The sequence below is a fragment of the Magnolia sinica genome, chromosome 5, assembly GCF_029962835.1.
Source record: "Magnolia sinica isolate HGM2019 chromosome 5, MsV1, whole genome shotgun sequence".
In the NCBI taxonomy this organism is placed as follows: domain Eukaryota; kingdom Viridiplantae; phylum Streptophyta; class Magnoliopsida; order Magnoliales; family Magnoliaceae; genus Magnolia; species Magnolia sinica.
Window position 1 is genome coordinate 24,404,544 of NC_080577.1, and position 20,558 is coordinate 24,425,101.

The window sequence follows — 20,558 nt, forward strand, 5'->3', positions numbered from 1 at the left end:
GTCCACATCAAATCTCGGCTCCCTAATGATAGACATCCCACATCCAAAATGTGCATGTATGATGGACGACCCACTTCAAAGTTGGAGCCCACATGGTGGATGGTCCAGAGCTCGAGATGATGTGCAATGGACATGAGAGTTGGGTGCCACATGATGGATGATCCACATTGAGGTGGCCTCACATGATAGACGGTTCACATCAAAGGTTGGTCCTGAATGATGAATGGCTCCACATCCAGGGCTCGGCAATCCACATTGAAGGTGGGACCCACATGATGGACAATTCATATCAAAGGTGGCCAATACATGATGGGCAATTAATAATGGTGGGCCCCACATGATGGATGGTCCACTTCAAAGGTCAGCCCTAATGATGAATGTGGGCTTGATGGGTGGACTACATTGGAGGTGGTGCCTGCATAATGGACAGTTCATGTCAAAAGTGGACTGCACATGATGGGCGATGGATATTGAAGGTGAGCCCCGCATGATGGACAATGACATTGCTGGCGGACCCCACATGATGGATGACCAATATCAAAGGTATGCCCTACATAATTGATAGTTCACATTAAAGGTTAGCCCCTAATTATGAATAAGACACAAATAAGGTGGGCCTTGCATGATGGAAGGCCCACATCAAAGGTGGGGTCCACACAATGAATGGTACACATCAAGGGTTGGCCTCACATGATGGATGGTGGATGGTGGATGTGAGGGGAACCAAACAAACTTGAAGGATAAATACTAATGATGTCTTAAACCAAACATGTTTTTTTACTTTTTGATTGACAAATAAACCAAACATGTTTTTTTACTTTTTGATTGATAAATACATTGTTTACCAAATGTGCTTATCATGTGCTTCTCGGCTGAATATGGAAACTAAGATAAGCTATTTGTGGCATAATTAGCTTATCTAAAGAAACTTGCGATCTAAACGCCCTTAAGCCCGTATGGATACCACAAAATAAGTTACTTTTTAACTTATGTTAAGTAATTAAGTTATTTTTTTACTTAATTTAGTTTGGTAAACATTTATGTAAAAGTAACTTGTATGCAAAAGCTACATATCTTAGTAAGTAAATTTTTTTATTAGCTTTTTAACTTATGACTTTTCTAGTACTCTCTTACTGTACACATTAAAGGAGGCATTGTCTCATGGTCCATATCAGATGAGGTCACTTGGTGGATTGTCGACATTGAAGGTGGGGCTCACACATTGGATGATCCACATAAAAGGTGGGCCCACATGATGGATGACCCCATATTAATTTAGGCTCACATATGGAGAGTACACATTAAAGGTTGGCCCATAATGATAAAAAACACATATCTAAAGTGAGTTGGCATAATGGATGACCCACTTCCAAGGTTGGGCCTACATGATGGTTGGTCCACATCAAAGGTGGGCTCAATATGATAGGCAGTCGACATTGAAGCTAGGCACCACATGATGGACGGTTCCATATTGAGATGGCTTCATGTGATGGACGGTGTACATCAAAAGTCGGCCCCTAATGATGAACGACCCACATCGAAGGTGAGCCTTATACGATGGGCAACTCACATTGAAGCTGGGACCCACATGATGAATAATCCACATCAAAGGTGAGCTCCACATGATGGGTGGTGATATTGAAGGCGGGTCTCACATGATGGACAATAACATTGATGGTGGGCCCCACTCGATGGATGACCAACATGAAAGGTGGACTCTACATAATGAATGGTGCATGTTAAAGATTGGGTCATAATAATAAATGACTCACATCCATTATTATTATTATGGCCCAACTTTTAACATGCACCATTCATTATCATCATAATCAATCACAACGTCCATTCATTATTATTATTATTATTATCATTATTCATAAAAAATTATTCACTATTATCATTATTATTAATCCTCTGAGCCGAAATCCCCGTGTCTATAGAAACCAAATATGCTTTTCTACTTTTTGATTGATAATTATTTTCTAGATTAAATAAGTAGAAACAAATATTAAGGCCCGTTTGTTAAATCTGAAGTTTAAAGACCGAATCTGAAATCTGAAGCCTGAATTTGAAATCTAAAATCTGAAGTAAAAAAACTTGTTTGATAATTATGGCTGAAGTCTAAAAATTAGGTAATGAATCTAGAACACACTGTTTGTTAACAAACATCTTAAATGTCATAAATATGTTAATTTGACACATTCGCCCCTATCTCTCGTTTGGAAATGTTTTACATCATAAAGAAATTATTTTTTATTAAATGAAAATAAAATCATTATATTTAATTCAAATAAACTAAAATACTTAATACAAAACTAAAATATCACCATAAGGCCCTCAATTCCTCTTAGCGGGAAGATTGTCACTACGTGTTGTATAGGATTGAACACCAGTAGCAACAAAACCTTCAAATAAGGTCCACCTTATATTTGTATGCTATCCAAACCTTTTATAAGGTCATTCCCAATTGGATGAAGTGAAAACATATCCAAAACTTCCGGGGCCTATTTAAGTTTATTTTCCATCCAATATGTTCATAAGGTTATAAATACTTGTATAAAGAGGAAAAAAAATAAAATCATATTGATCCAAAACTTCTGACGCCAAAAAGGGTTTCAGTGGTAGATGTTCAATCCCCACTGCTTTTTGTAGCTTTTTTCTCGTCTCAAGCTTTTATACGAGCTCACCAAATGGATGGATGGTTTGGATATAATATGGACCCATAAAAGTTGCTGACATCAGTACTGCAACTATATAGCTGGTGTGAGGTACACCAGCCAATCTGCATACTACTTGGACGCGGATTAGACAGGTTAAATAGGGAGATTTGCTACCGAAGTGACGTCATCAAGTTCCATGGGCCCACAACTATGATGTATGTGGACCACTATAATGTATATGCTTTATCTACATCGTCCATCTATTTGGAGATTTAATTTTAGAGCATGAGATAAAGAATGAGGTAGATCCAAATATGTAGTTGACCCCACCACAAAAAACAGTAGTGAGATTAATGCCTACCATTGAAACCTTCCTAAGGCTCATTGTGATTTTTATTTGAAATCCAACCTATTAACAAGTTAACAAAGACATGAAAGAAGGGAAAAAACAAATATCAGCTTGATCAAAAACTTTTGTGGCCTATTTAAGTTTTTAATTGTGGGCATCGCTCTCCCCATTGTTCTCTGTAGTGAGGTTCACTGTAGCTTTGGATTTGACTCATTCTTTGGATCTTTACTTAAAATTATATTTTCAAATGGATGGACGGCGTGGATACAAAACATACATCAGGATGGGGCCCACATAACTGGGTGACGTAACTTTAGTAGCTAGACTTGCTACTCAACCTGTCAGAATCCCATCCACGTTTGCGGAAACGGATTGGCTACTCCCCTGCCACCCGCCAATGGTTGATGGTCGGTGCTATGTGGGCCCCACCATGATATATGTGTTTCATCCATTCTGTCCATCTATGTTTATAGTTCATTTTATGGTATGAGACCACAAATGAGGTATATCCCAATCTCACCATATTACAGAAAATAGTGTTGAATGAACGTTGACCATTAAAAACTTTTTGGGGCCATAAAAGTTTTGAATCAAGTTGATCTTTGTTTTTTTCCATTCATCTAGGTCTATATGACCTAATCAACAAATTGGATGTCAAATAAACAGTGCATTGGGCCTTAGGAAAATTTTAATGGTGGATTTCCAATCACTATTGTTTTCCTGTGGTATGGTCCACTTGAGATTTATATTCCTCTCATTTTTGGTAGCAAGCCCTAAAATGATTTTTAAAAATGGATGAATGGAATGGATGAAACACATATATCATAGGAGGGCATAAATAAGTTTCACAGGTTAAAAGTTGATTTTGTATCGGCAAACAATTTAAAAAGAAAAAATTACAGTAATAACTTAAAAATGGATAATTTTGGAAGAAAAAATTTTATTTAATGAAAAATTTATTGAGCGCATTTCGCTTTCACCATTGAGCTAGACTCCTATCACATGATAGAAAGAATTTAACGAAAAACCAATTACTGCTATGCATTAACAAACACCACTAAACACGGAATATTTTCCCAATTCCGCCTTTAAATGCAAAAATTAACGAACAGGCCCTAAGTAACTAACTATCCAAATGCCTCCTAAATGTAATATAATGTAAATCAACATCAGGCCATTTCCAACCAATGAGAACATATTAAAATCGCATCCCAAATGAACGTACAACTTAAACAGTTTTCAATATTAAAATATTCAGGCTGAAGAGCTATAATTGTTTTCAATGGTGTGGTCGACTTGAAGATCGGATCAGCCCAAGTTTTGAGGAAAAAGCCGGAAACTGTCAATCCAGACCATCCATCTGAAGGGCCGGCATGGAACACGGTTGAGAGATCTAAGCCGTTCATCAGGTGGGTCCAGCACTGTAGATGCTCTCGCACAAAAAAAAAAATAAAAAAAAATAAAAATTAATCTTGGTGCCCTCATGTGGTGGGCAGCTTTAGAACAAGCCAGCGGCGTAGTAAGCCTTTTCAGCCATATGTGTGCGTGGCAGAAAAGAAAGTAGATCAACGATGAGTACATGCCACGTGAAATGTGGTTTTGGCATGCCAAGTGGCTTTCGTTGATTGGTAGTCTACCTTATTACAGATCATCCCAACTCCACTATCACCTCTTTATCTCACCACCGCACCACGTTACGTGGGCCAGGCTCGTCGTCTGACCTGCTGCTGGATGGCTCGTGGCTTGCCTGAGTGAGTAGGCCTCCTTGATTTTTGTACCACGTTATCTCAATGGTGGGGCCTACCATTTGCATGACTAGATGTCCTACGGAAGTTACACGTTGCAGAGAAAGATGGTGCTGGACGCTACGTTAATCATGCATCCGGCTTTAGGGGGGCGCGGCTTCTGTGGATCCTTGACTGTGGGATACCTTACATCCACGCCGTCCATCCGTTTTGACACCCCATTTTAGGATACGATGCCAAAATTGAAGCAGATTCAAATCTCTGATGGACCACACCACAGGAAAAAGTGGTGATTGAATACCCACCATTAAAAACTTCTTGGGGGCCACCGGAATGTTTATTTGCCAGTCAACCCGTTGATAAGGTCTGAAAGACCTTGATGAAGCGACCAAACAAATATCAACTTGATCCGAAACTTCAAGTTTTTACTGATCAATCACCACTGATCCACTTCATTTTTGGGATATGCTGTAAAATGAGCTATAAAAACGGATGGACGGCGTGGATGTAAGGAACATAAATCACGGTGGGTCCCACAGACAGGGATCCACTCACCTCGGTGGGTCCGGGTATCCACCGAAGCGTGCCCGCTTTAGCTATACTATTTTGACCACTGGCGAACATGCGTACGTAGGAATGATTGTATACAACCAGGTTCAAAGCACGTATGATTTTTTTTATTTTTGTCATACTTTTAGTGGGGGTGGGCCCATCAGCATATATAAAGTGAGATGCTCGCATCTTCTTCCCATCCTTATCTTGAAAGGGGGAAAAGCAAACAAAAGTAAGAAAGCGACTCATGAGGGTATTAGATCATGATCGCCTACCAACGCTGGTCCCGAAAGGTTGCAAGCTGCAACTTTAAGAGAGGCTAATAACCGTCCAAATTTCGCCCACTTTAGTTGCTTTTGGAGGTTGAATGTTTCTAAATTTCTCTGGGGAATAAAAGGAGATAGAATTCTTCGTACTAGTGACGCGGATTGCCTACTGATACTGTCAGTAGCGACGTGGCTACTGGACGGTTCTCTGTGGGCCCCACTATGACGTATGTATTTCATCCACACCGTTCGTTAATTTTTTTTTAAAATCATTATTTTAAAATATGATCCAAAAAATGATGTAGATCCAGATCTCAGGTGGACCCATCATAGGAAAACAGTGGTGATTGAACGCTCACCATTGAAAATTTCCTAAGGTACATTGTAATGTTTGTTTGCCATCCAACCTGTTGATTAGGTCACAAAGACATGTACGAAGGGAAAATGCAAATTTCAGTTTGATCCAAAACTTTTGTAGCCTGCCCCGGGGAGTTTTTGATGGTGGGCGTTCAATCACCACTATCTTATGTGGTGTGGTCCACTTGAGATTTTGATGTCCATGATTTGAAAAAAATGGATGGACAGCATGGATAAAACTAGGTGGGCCCAGCGTAATGTTTGTGAGAAGTCTACATCGTCCATCCGTTTTGTCCGATCATGTTAGTGGATGTATCCAAAAATCTGGTAGATCTGTAACTGAAGTGAGCGACACGTCAGCAAAAAGTATGCAGGGAAATGCCTCCCGTTGAAATCTCTCTGAGGTCCACCGTGGTGTTTATATGTCATCCATACCGTTCATAAGGTCATTCCTACTGGGATGAACTGAAAACACAAAAAATTTAGCCTGATCCAAAACTCCTGGCCTCAGGATGTTTCAAAGGTGGACGTTCAATCCTCACTGTTTCCTGTCGTTCGACTCACTTGAGTTTTGAATCTGCCATAGTTTCATATCTTAATATGATTTAGGAAAACGGATGGACGGGTGGATTTCTCACAAATATCACGGTGGATCCCATCTAGCTTCCTGTCGCAGGAAAGTTCGTGCGATGGGCTTTTCGCAGGCAACTCGCTTCCACCACGAGAGCGAGTTTAGTGCGGCCCCGGCCTCTCCCAAGGGACGCGGAGTGCGTCCTACCCCTGCCCGTCTCTTGTCACGAACGGACAGTTCTGTGCGCGGGCCCATCGTGATGTATCTGTTTATCTACACCGTTCATCACTTCTTTCAGATCATTTTCTACGTGTATCTAAAAATGAGTTAGATCCAACGCTCAAGTGAACCACACCAAAGATGACAGTTGCATTTAATGCAACTAAGCTTATTATAAGGTGCGGTCCACTTGAGCGTTGGATCTGAGTCATTTTTGTGAAAATACCTTAAAATGATGTGATAAAATGGATGTACGGTGTGGATATACGGATACATCACTGTGGACCCGCCCGCAGAACTGCCTGTTCGTGGCTAGAGACGGGCGGGGTAGGACGCAATCCGCGTCCATCCCGAGACGGTGCGGCCCTCTCCGTCGGGGAGCACCTTGATGTATTTATTATATATCCATGCCGTCCATTCGTTTTTTCATTTCATTTTGGTTCATGATCACAAAACAATGAAGAGATCCGGTTTCAAGTGGACTATACTTTAGCAAACAGTGGCGATTGGTTATTAATGGGATACGGAAGTTTTCGATCAAGATGAAATTTGTTTTTCTCCTTCATTAAGGTTTATGTGTCCTTATCAACAGTTTGGATGGAAAATAAACATTACAGAAACATTAAGGTCAGCCTTAGTAAGTTTTTAATGGTAGGGCATTCAGTCACCTTTGTTTCCTATGTTATGGTCCACCTGAGATTTAGATCATATTTATTTTTTAGATCATGCACGAAAAAATTATGGACGGCGTGGATATAGAAGAAATACATCAAGGTGGGCCCTACGGTAAGGGCCGCACCGTCTTTGGTGTGGCAGGGGCCGCACCTAATCCGCTCTCGTCCACCACATATAGGTAAGTGGACGGTAATGTACGCCGCGGGAGCACCAAAGCAAGTTGTACTACTGCAATTGTAGCATGTGTACATGTGATCGAAACTGCTCGAAACGTGGGAACCACCATGATCAGAAATGGGCCAACTACTTGCTCTCCAAGAATGATCCTAACCATTCAAACAATGAACTTGGATGTAAACGGTTGTCCTTTTTTTTTTTTTTTGGGTTAGAATAATTTGTAGGGAGAGGTATTTTGCTCAATGCTTACTAAAGGTAGGCCCTACCTTCTGAACGGTCCTAATCTTATATACATGTACATGAATCACAAGAAATTTCGTGGTCCCTTGGTCCACCCTCCATTGCCTTTCTTGAAAATCAGCCCATGTTCTACCTCAAAAGATGCTCTCTTACCTAGTCAGTGATGTCACTTCATCAAGTGGCTGTCCACTTCCGCCCTCTTACCAACCTGCATGATGGTGAGTGAAAAGAATGGTGGGCCATGCTGTTTGTTCGGTCCACATTCCATATTGATGAGTGGTTGACAGCTAAGTAATACAGACGTGGAAAAAATGAATGATGACGCTTATTTTCCGTGGCTCTTATCAATCATCCTGTAAAATCCTATAAAGAGTCATCTCTAAGGAAAATGATACTAAGTGTAGAAGTAAAGATGAGAATTTCTAGTCTGGTGAGAGTGAAGAGAGTGCATACTATGAATTGGGTAAGAAGACTCACTGCTAAAGAGAGTGGGGTTACACTCATTAATGTTCAACGGAGGGTGGTGATCGATTGGTGGCGTGGACCAACGGTTTTCAGGCAATTGGTGTGGAAGTTCAGGTCGCAATGGAGGCAAGCTGTTAGATCTCAGAGGGATAGAGTGAGATTTAGCTATGATCCTCATAGCTACTCTCAAAACTTTGATGATGGTGTTGTCCAAGATCATCGCCAGCCGTGTACTTCTTTCTAATGAATGATGGGCTATTCATTTGTATGAGGGACATTTGAAGGCATCAGAGTCGTGAAGATTATACATGATGTTGGGATGTGATGGACGGTTGGAAGTCGATGGAAATCTTAGATGATGGCAAGATGCAATTTTGCTAGAGAGAGATTGAAATTGGTATTGGTTTTTGGTTATCAAAATGTTCTAGTTATCTTGCAAACCTGTTTGGGGTAGAGGGCAGATGGGTGTAATATCATAGACCATGGTGTGGAGTTCTGTGGTCCATTGCACCATTACTCCGTCAGGAGCTGAATTTTCATTCATGAATTGCAGTTATTTGTACATGGTGTGATTTGTTTTCAAAATTACTTTTTTTTTTTTTTTTTTGGGAATTGATATTGGTGATGATTTTACTTAAGCAAGCATTTCCCTTCCTGTTTTGGTGGGAGTGAGCCAATTGCATATTATACGGTACCTGGCCCGTGTCTTTGCATGCTATACAAAGGTCTGATCTGGGAAATTGTTGGATTGCTTCAGTTTGTGGATGGATTATGCCTCAGAGCTCTCCTTACAATCTTTTAACCATTCAATTTCTGGCCCACAAATAGACGATCAAGAAGAGAAAGAAAAGAATGGTCCATGATCAACTGAAAAATGCCTGATATTCTCCCCATCTGCGACATTTTGGGATGTACTCCTGCCCGCTAGAGTGGGGCTCAAAACAACGGACCAGTGGTCTGGATAACCGAACTGTAGGTGATCCACAGACCATATAATTCCTGTTTCTTCTTCTTCATATCTTATTTATTTATTTAAAAGCTCGCTTGACTCGACTCAAAAAAGTTTGATTCGTGTAGGCTCGAAATTGGATTCGGACCAAGTCGAGCTGGTTTTTGGAGTTCGAAAAAATTTCAAGCCGAGTTTGAGCTTGCTCGAGCTAGACTCGACTTGGATCAAACCTGAGCTCAAATCAACTCAGCTCAATCACTTAGTTATTTTGATATTGATGTTACTCATTGAGTGTTTGATGATGAAATGACTCAATGAAGTGTTGTTTCGGGTGCATATATTCTCAATGGGATTGGCTAGTTGTGAGGAAAGAATGAATATGAAACAAATCACTACCAAAAAAAAAAAAAACTTTACATTATAAGATTGTCCATGTATTTTGATTTTGATGTTACTCACCGAGTATTCATGAAATAATTGTAAAGTGCTGTTACTGTTATGTATTCTGTGAGAAATTAAAGATACACTCAATGTGTTTGAGAAAATGTTGCATAGGCTTAAACTTAGCTTGAACTGGCTGAAGCTGCTGACCGAATCGAGCCGAGCTAGTCAGTCAAACTTGAGGACCGAGCTGAGTTCGAGTTGGAGTTAGCTACTAGCCGAGCGGAGCCAAGCTGTGCCAAGCTTGACTCAGTTCAACTCGTGTACAGCTCTACCACCACTTCCCATTCGACGACCGATCTCATTGGGTTTTGCTTGATGGTTGCATACTAGCTTAATTACTGAGCTGCGAAAATGAGCACATAAGCCATCTTTAAGGTTCAAAAGACAATGCGCTACCATTCTGTAACAGCAAACTGGGTTTAATATTATTGGTAGCTGCGGAAAGCATAACGGAGAGAGGAAGTGATTTCAAAGATGTGGAAGAGGCGGTGGAGCGGCAGTTGAAAAAGGGGAGTTTTGTTGATACTCGGGCATGTTGAAATTATACATGACCCGATTAAACTGTTTAAGTGTGATGGTTAATATTCAGGCACCATGTAACTCTACATGTGGCCTACACTAAATCAAACTGAGTTTGTGAAATACACATTTAAATAACTCAAATCTAAAATTCAGATTGATTTATGTTCTTAACCTCTGATTAATAAACATTCGTTTGTTAATTTTAGAATATTGACCATCTTCATGTTGAACTTCCTGCCAAACATCCCCCAGTATGCCAGCTAGGGAAATAAATCAATGTAATTTCTAATTTATGAGCCATCTAAATCTGGGCTTAGCATTTACAACTTTAGTTGAGTTTATTATATGCTATATGTACAAATTCTTAGTGCCTACGTATCAATTGTTATAATTTGTTGTTTCATTTCAAAAAGAAGGTACACACCAGATAGTCGGCTTCACTTAGGGGTTGGTTGGCCGTGTGGATTTGAGTGCATTTGGAGTCCTAAAGTCATTTTGAAAGTATTTGAAATACAAAATTTTGTTGTGTTTGAAATCTCGCCCTTTCCTAGTGTTTTGGAAATCAAAGCCCTTTTTGGTTACTTTGCAAGGTAATAGAGTTGCATGTGTAATATGGGTGTCATTATGCTACTTATATGCATCATACAAGAGGTATGTTGATGATACTCCAAAATAATCAAATTATGGGCTGCATCACTTATATTGCATTAATAGAATCATCCGGATAGTCCAAACATTGGCCATATAAATTGATGGTTAAAAATGCTGGTAAGTTGCCCGTTTGTGATCCTATACTTGCGGTCCACATGAGGTTGGAGAATTCCTTATGAGTTTAACTTTTCATTAGTTGTAGGAGATTCTACTAAACTCCCATCACCTTGGTCACTTCAATGGAGCATTGCATGTAAGGTATTTGATCTTGAGGCTAAAGCATTGGCAAAGCATCCGCATCAACGATTGGAAGAGTAAAATGATAGATGATTAAAGCATATAAGAGCATCAATCAAGTAACATAAGAAGGCGCGTCAAATGAATTTAATTCGACAAGTAAGTATTAATTAATAGGTCCATATTTTATTTTATCGTGTAGGATTAATGGTAAGAGTTTGTAACCAAAACTTGATAGGTTATTGTGTAGGGATGAATTCACCGAACATGGGTATGTACGTGTTAGTCTCTATGGGAGCCGAACATGGATACGTATGCGTAAGTCTCTGTGAACTTTTAATTAAATATTAAGTCCAATTATGGGTGTTAATGAGCTGGGTTAATTAGTGTTGAGCTAAGCTCTATCCAAGCCCGACTCACATTGTTCCATAAAAGTCCAAACTCGGCTTAGCCCATGATGGGTCAAAATAGTCCATTTCAAAATGTCTATGTTGGGCTCTAGCCTGATCCGGGAGTAGATCTGAGATTTTATTATTATTATTATTATTTTTATATCACAAAATTACCTTTGCAAACCCTAACGGGCCAAACTAAGCGACCCGATTGAATAATGGGCTTGAATTTTAAGCTCTAGCCCAAGTTTAACCAATGCGGGCTACCCTGACTCATTAACATCCCTAAATCTAGTATCTCTTAAGTTTTGGTGGTACGGAGGTGTACCAAATTACCACATACATTTTTAATTAAAAAAACTAATGTACATATTTCAATTAAGTTGATCTAATGTGAGACTTTGAATCTATAATCTTTCATAGGGGATGACATCGCACCAAATCCACAACTAGATAAAAAATGAGTTGTCCCAATCTCCAACTTCTTGTCCTAGACAGATGATTTGATCAGACTCAATTGATCAATTTGATTCCATATATGTATGTGTACAAATTATAATGACTTGATTGCAACACACTTATCTACTTTTAAGATGAATTTTCTCTTTATAAACTTTGTTAATTAAAATCCGTTAAAATATTAATATAATAATATGAAAATATTTGAGAAAATCATTCGTAATAAAATTCAATCATCTTTGCGATCCAACATCTTAGGTAAGCCTCCTATGCATCATCTATGTTATATGATCATGTAATATCTTTCTCTAATCCATTTTCAGAACACATTTTTTATTTGGCCACTTTCCTAGCATGCTTCTAAGCATTGGCTTGAGAATGTACCCCAAATAGCGTCAACTCATCACAAGATAAGTACATGAGTTACGTACCGGACTAACATACTCACACAACAATTGAATTGAAATCATTTCGTTACTTTAATTAATTGATCCGTGGCAAGTGAGCTCCATTCACACATCATGAATAAGCATTTGCTATATGATCTACCCCTCTTACAATATGCAGACTTTTGTTAGATACATTGCCAATGATATACCATTGTTACAATATGCAGACTTTTATAATCTAAGTACGGAGCCAATTGTGTCAATTTTTGTAAATATATATATATATATATGTGTGTGTGTGTGTGTGTGTGTGTGTGTGTGTGTGTGTGTAGAGTAATGCTCACACACAACTAGTTGGACATCACATATTCGTCCAACTAGCAATGCATTTAATGAAAAATTTCTTTTTAATTAATGCAAGTAAATGCTTTCGTTACGGACTAATATCATTTTAGCATGGAAAAGTGGCCATGGCTCGGGTGGGCCCATCATGGTGTGAATGCAAAATCAACCCTGGCCATCACGTATGTCTCGCCATATTAGATCAAGGTCTCAAAATTTATCCCCATCCATAGTTCAAGACGACAACACAATTGGAATCAGTGTACATGGAAAGGTTCACCCTCCAAACAGTTTCGCTTAAGTGTGGCTTACATGAATCATGAATGAACCTAAATTTTGGGACCTAGGCTTACTTTTGTTGTGACATCTAATGGTTGGAATAGATTTCACAGTTTCTTCAAGATGGGCCCTGTAAAAATCAAGGGTGGATGTCTCTCTCTTAGTTATTCTCATTGGTGTGGCCCATCTGAATCACAGGTTAGCCTGATTTATTGGCACTAAGCCTATTACTTGATTATACATCTAATGGTAGGAGTGGATCTCACATAAATACCAGGTTAGGCCTATAAAAAAATCAGGGGTGGGAGTCCTTTCCAACACACTGCTATTGGGCGTAATTAAAGGTGGCAGTTAATGCTCATAATGCTGGCGGTCGCGGATTAGCTGCTGAAGTAATGTCACCACGTTCTGTGGGCCCAGCATGATGTATGTGTTGTATCCACACCGTTCATCCGTTTGGAGAGATCATTTTAAGGCATGAGCAAAGAATTACAAAGATCCAAAGCTCAATTGAACCCCACCACAGAAAACAGTGGGAACAATGATACCCACTGTTGAAACATTTATAGGACCCACCATGATGTCTATTTGAGATCCAACCCGTTTATAAGTTAACACAGACATGGAATAAGGGAAAGCACAAATATCAGCTTCATTGAAAACTTTTGTGGCCTCAAGATGTTTTCAAGGGTAGGCGTTCAATTCCCAATGTTTTATGTGGTGGGGTGCACTTGAGCTTTGGATCTACGTAATTCTCTGTCTCATGCCATAAAATGATTTATCCAAATGGACGGACGGTGTGGACACAACACATACATCATGGTGGGGCCTACAAAACATTACGTAGGCCCTGGGAAGTTTTTAATGGTCGGTATTCAATTGTCTACTCTTTTCTGTGGTGTGAGATCCACTTAAGATTTGGATCTACTTCTTTTTTAAGAACATACACTGGAATGATGTGTAAAAACTGTTGGATGGCGTGGATATACAGCACATACATGAAGGTGGGCCCACGGTCAGGTAAGTAACCCACTGCTTTGTTACCCGGTAACACTGATCCACTCCCCCACCAATCTCGGGAATATCCGACATTTTTGGGAACTAACCGTCCAAAAGGTCCACCCTTTATATTTACACTGATCATGGTGGGGCCCACACAACTCGACCGTATAGAACCTTTTTTCCACGCGCACACACACATGCATATGCCAATTCTCATGAGCGCATGGCAATCATAATTAGTTATGGTAATGTCTTCAAACCCATTATCAGTAGGGCTGAAAGTTGGGCGGGTTGGGTTGGCTCGGGTTGGTGCTCAACCCTAAATTCAACCCAAGGTTCTTATGCCTCAACCCAACCCAACCTAAGGCTGGGAATTCTCAACCCAAGTCCAACCCAAGCGGGTTTGGTTGGATTGGTCGGGTGGATACATGCTAATATTTTAATGATTGCATTAGTTTATTATATTTTAATACACATCTTTTATATATATATATATATATATATATATATATATATATATATGATTTTATTAATTATATATGTAGTTATTTATCGTAAAGAACTTTATTTATTCTAAACAAACAAGCTAAAATACAAGACAACTGCTCATTTAAAAGTCGTGTTGTGTAGCACACAATCTATTTGTGAGAGAGAAATCCAACTTTTCTTTTTAACTGGAGTCATCGGAAATGATGTGGGCCAATGAGACCCGACAGCACTGGAATTTCCTATGTCTTTGTCACATACGATCCACACTCAATTATAAGTTACTTATATATTGATCAGGTTCGGGTTGGGTCGGGCAACCCAAGACCTCAACCCGAGCCCGACCTAAGATTTATTGGGTTGGTGTTTGTATAGCCTAAATGTTAGGCCCGTATCCTAGTTCGTATTGTTTCTTAGACTCCCGTGGTCCTCCCCATTGAATTCCGGCGACCCACGACCTGTAATCGGTATTTGCACACTACCCTGAGTCGTACCCTGTCAACCCGAGTCGGCTCGACCCGAGACTTATACTCTAGCGACTGCGCTGTCGTTGCGGTTCCAACGCCACGACTCGCGTGTCGATGGGATACCCAGCCCAGGAGATGTGGGCTCGCGTTTATTTCGAGGAAAACGCCTCACAAGAAAATCTTTACCAAATGTCAAATCAATCCCCTCAATCAAGTCAAGTACCAACACCCATATCTCTCTCACCCAAAAGTCAAAGCAACCCACACCTAGTCAAGTACACCCATCACCCATCACCCATCTCTCGCCCATCACACCCATCCCTCTCCCTTACAACCTCTCTCTCTCTCTCTCTCTCTCTCTCTCTCTCTTCCCTACCCATTTTTCCAAGCAACTCCCAAGAGAGAGCCTTTGGACGTCCAAGCTTGGAGACAAAAAAACTCCATCAAGCCAACCCCCCCTTCCTTGCAAGATACCACTCAATCCAACCCTTGGATTGTCATCTCCACCATTGAAGGAGCACTTTTGGAGCGTTGGAAGGCTAGGGAGGAAGAAGAAGGTAGGTGGGTGATCTAGGATTTCTACTGTTGATCTTGATGATTGGAGGGCCCACTTGTGATGGGACCCAATTTGATGTATGTGTTGTAAACAAGAGGGGCCCATAGTAGCGTGGTCCCTCCCACAATCTTTTTTCTCTCTCTACCTTTTTGTATGGTGTTGATGATAGTGAGGTGTGGCCCACTTGATCGAGTTGGTGGAGCCCGCGTTGCTGTCTATGGCGGGACAGGCCCGGATGGAGGAAATCACAAATAACAGCTTGATTCAAATTGTGGTGGCCCATCCTCATGGCACCACATGATGTATGTGCTTTATTTACACCATCTAGCCATGGACCCCACTCGTGGGACCCACCACATGTATGTGACTCATCCAAACCGTCCGTACAAGTGGGACGCATTGAGATGTACTCGTTTATACACACACCGTCCATCTGGACGGTGTTGTGCAGAGCCACCATGATATATGTATTTATCCCTGCTGCCTGACCATTTGGCACGTGTGGGGCCTACCCCACACGTGTTGCATGTGTGGGATGGGACCCACCTTCATGTATGTATTCCAATATCCACACCGTCCATTTCTGGACAGTGCAGGGAGGGGCCGACCATAATGTATGTATATTATACATACTGTCCATCCATTTGGAGATGAGGGCCCACCCACATGTGTGGGGTGGGACCCACCTTAACGTAGGTGTTTTATATCCGCACCGTCCATCTGTCCAGGATGGTGGGACCCCTTGCAATGTATGTATTTATCGGCACTGTTCGTCCGTTTTGAGTTGGACGTGGGACCCATGATGTATTTGATCATCCAGGCCGTTTGGCCATGCACCCACTTGATGTGTGTGCTGTCCACACGCGTGGGTCCCACATGATGCATGTGAGATATCCACACTGTCTAATCTCTGGACGTGTGGACCTCACCATGATGTATGTTTGTATTTGCACCATTCAATTGCTGGACAGTGCTGTGTAGGCCCCACCTTAATATTTAGACCATTTGCCTGGTGGGCCTCCACCATAATGTAAGTGTTTTATCTACTCCGTCTGTCCCTGACGCGTGGGACCCACCATGATGCATGTGTTGTATCCATACCGTCCCACCATTTTGAGAGACCGTTTTATGAAAAAAAAAAGAAAAAAAAAGAATGAGTCAGATCTGAAGTTCCAGCGAACCCCACCATTCAAAATAGTGGGGACAGTGACATCCACAGTTTAAAACTTCTCAAGGGCCACGGTACTTTCCAATCAAGCTGATATTTTTGTTTTCACTTCATCTAACTTTGTGTTAACTGATGGATAGGTTGGATCTCAAAATACATCACGACGGGTCTTATAAATGTTTTAACAGTGGGTGTGGCTGCTCTAACCATTTTCTGTGGTGGGCCTTGTAGGATTTTAATGGTGGAAATCATTATCTCCACTGCTAGTTGTAGTATGGTCCAGATGATCTTTCGATACGATTCATTTTTTTAGGAATGTGTGCGGCCCATTTGATGTTTATGAGGCCCATTGGTGTGGCCCGTTGATGCGGCCCACTTGATGTTTATGAGGCCCATTGGTGCAGCCCGTTGATGCGGCCCACTTGATGTTTATGAGGCCCATTGGTGTGGCCCGTTGATGCTGCCCACTTGATGTTTACGGCCCATTGGTGCGGCCCATTGATGCGGCCCACTTGACGTTTACGAAGCCCATTGGTGCGGCCCATTGATGTAGCCCACTTGATGTTTATCGGCCCATTGGTGCGACCCATTGATGCGGTCCACTTGACGTTTACGAAGCCCATTGGCGCGGCTCGTTGATGCAGCCCACTTGATGTATGTGAGGCCCATTTGATGAGGCTCGATGTGTTGTATATGAAGTCCATCTAATGTGGCCCATTGTGATATGTGAGGCCCATATGGTAAGGCCCATTATGATTATATGAGGCCCGTTGAGATTGTATGTGGCCCATTATATTGTGTATGAGGCCCTTGTGTGAGGCCATGGGCCCACTATATGTTTGGCCCTATGAAGGCCACTCCTTGGGAGCAATGTTGGTTAAATGTCCACATTGATGGACAATGATAGTTAAATGTCCACATTGTGACCTTCCCTTAGGCCCTTTGTTAGGCCGATTATTGAGGTCGATTGTTGATGCTGATTATCTATGTCGGTTATCGATACTGATTAAGAGTATGTGACAACATAGCATCATGATACATGCCCATATGCATCATCTGCATGTTTGTTATGAGATATGAATGACTATTGAATATGCTGCAGGACAGGTTGTTTATGGGACTCCCTGATAAGTGGAGTTGTCCAACATGAGCACACGGTATGCGCGGGATTGATGCATGATTGGACTGTGTGACTCATGCATCTCGCATTTTGGGATATGACTACTGTATGCCCTAGCGATATCAGGGCCGTGGCCTCCACAAGCATATCGTGGATGGCCAGATGAGACACTGAAAATCTTTTTCTACATGGGGTGTCATAGATATCCCTGGGTGAAAGTCTCTAAACATCCATGGCAAAAAGACCCTCTGTAATACCCCGAATTTTCGCTATTTTTGGTTTGCCAAAAATCCTTAATTTTTTTTTAATAACTAGTCACGTCATCACTTATGGACTATTGACGCTCGTGGTAAGCTTATACGCGGCTGATAGCAATAAAGAACCGTACAAATAAGATTGATCAACCATAGAAAACCAATGAACCCAACCGATCACTTGAACATCAAGTTTAGCCCCATGATTTATTCACATAGGGCCCAAATCTAACCAACTCATCGCTAACTAATCAAGACAATCATAACTAAATTAAAGATCTAACCGAAGCCGAGTCAGATAAGGCCCGCATCTTGACTAATAGACCAAATCAACATCGTTACTCTTTTAGCTTAAAATCGACGGTTTAGAGTAATCATGACCAAATCTCTACTTTCACTAATTATAAATAGGCCACACTATGATCATAGTTAATACAAACCCTAATCATTACCCACGAAAAATTTCAATACCTAATTCATTCTAAAAATGCATCGATTTTCCGAACAAGCTTTAAACCGCTCGTTAGTGGGTCACTAGTTCCAAAACTATAGAATAATATTCGTCTTACTGGGCTCGATGTCCATCGCGGGAGTCGGACCTAGTTAGTGTCCAAAATTGCTTAACTTAAGCCAAATGACGAGTGTATGAGAAGTGTAAATACCCTAAAGGAAGAAGCTGAAACTTGAGTGAATTGGGTCGTCTACTCTTATGCAAAGTTGAGAATTTTGGACCGTCGGTTTACAACCAAACTTTACACGTTGAGTAAGGATATTTTCCTATTCATATCCGTATAACCGCGGCCCTGATCGACCATCGGTCACCGTTGAACAGACTTTTAATCATATCTGTCGATCGGCGCATCCAAATAACGGGCCGATCATATCCATACGTAGATCATCATTAGGGCTAACTATCCTACGGTGTATATTGACATGTACTGTAACGCACTGACTTTTCAAGACCCGAATATATGACCCGTATCCCCAAAACCCGAGTGTTAACCTTAAAGGATGGTTAAATTTGGGTATACATTTCTTTTTTCATTCAGAGTAAGTAGGTGAGCGTAGGATGAACAAATCAACATAAAGAAAAGTTTGTATTTAAAATATACCAGAGATTGCCCATAATGACTTATACAAACAAATGCCTCAAAACTTACAATTACAAGGTGAAATAATGTTACATGTGAACAAAGTAAGTTATAACAAATTTGGAATTGTAAAGCCACGTAGTAACTCTTAACAATACATTCATACATCTTCAACAGTAATACTCTGCCTCTCATTTGTCTGAATCTGAAAATCAATTAAGCCACCTGTGCTACTTGTATGGTTATATATTTGATGGATGAGTGACCAACTCAGTGTAAATTTCACTCAAGATTACACACCGCCGTATTACGTAAGCATAATTATAAAACAAAGCATACAAAACAATATATGATGCAGTTCTTATTAAATACATGGATGCATGAATGCAATCATCGCCCCGGGGATGCTCATCCGTGCGGACAGTGGGCTTGTCTCCCATGTAATCATCGACCTGAAAAAATCATCCAGTTGGACAGAGGCTAGTCGTTAGCAAAGTATATTAAGTGCAGCGTAACGACTGCCTTATGTACATCACGTACGATAGTAATAGATGCTGGTCTGTGCCATGTATGCATGGTTAGCCAACCATTATTAGTCCAATTACAACCAACCGATTTAAATAAGCTTAAAGTTCATTATGGGGACTTGTCACCAAAGTAGGCCGACAGCTCAGGCATAGGTCCCATCCCACTATCCCCGGCTCATGAGACTACCATCTTAGGATGTTTAATGGAAACCCGTCAACTAATGGCCAATCATGTTACAATATATGGAGCTTACCATCACATGGTTACACAGTACAAAACATCAAACTCATATAGGAAAAATACTAGAATAAAGCCACATAGGGCGATATCAAAATAAGCCACATAGGGCAATTATCAAAATAGGCCAAATAGGGGGAGTATCAAAACCATACGATAAAAGACCATCATTGAAAACCATTGGACACAACAACCCTGGATGGTAGGCCCACATCAATGATCAATTTAAACCACCATTCAATAACCACTAAGTCGAAGGTCCATTACAATCACAACCAGTCAGGTTACATCTCAAGTACGGGTGTACATTTATAGGTGGGGGTTTCCCACTAATGTACTAGTTTAAGTTCCATAAGCAATCCACAAGCATGAACAAATATACAAGATGAACATTAAGCATGTAATATAACAATTCAATTTCCACCAGCTAACACATGTGATTATAAAAGGGAGATATCAATCACAAATTAAAATACAAAATATAACTTAAGCTAATGGGAAGATGGAAAGCTCAAGAGGAAGAATCATCACCTTATGTTTGCATCGCCTACCAGCATTGTTAGGAAGCTTGTGTGCCCTTAGAATCAGAACCTACCATGACTTGTGAAATTTGCACATGAGATTAATGTTCTACCAAGTGACTATGGTCAGATTTATACAACGTAGGGTTTAGATTACTTTTGGGGTGTTAATATAGAATTAGGGCCTT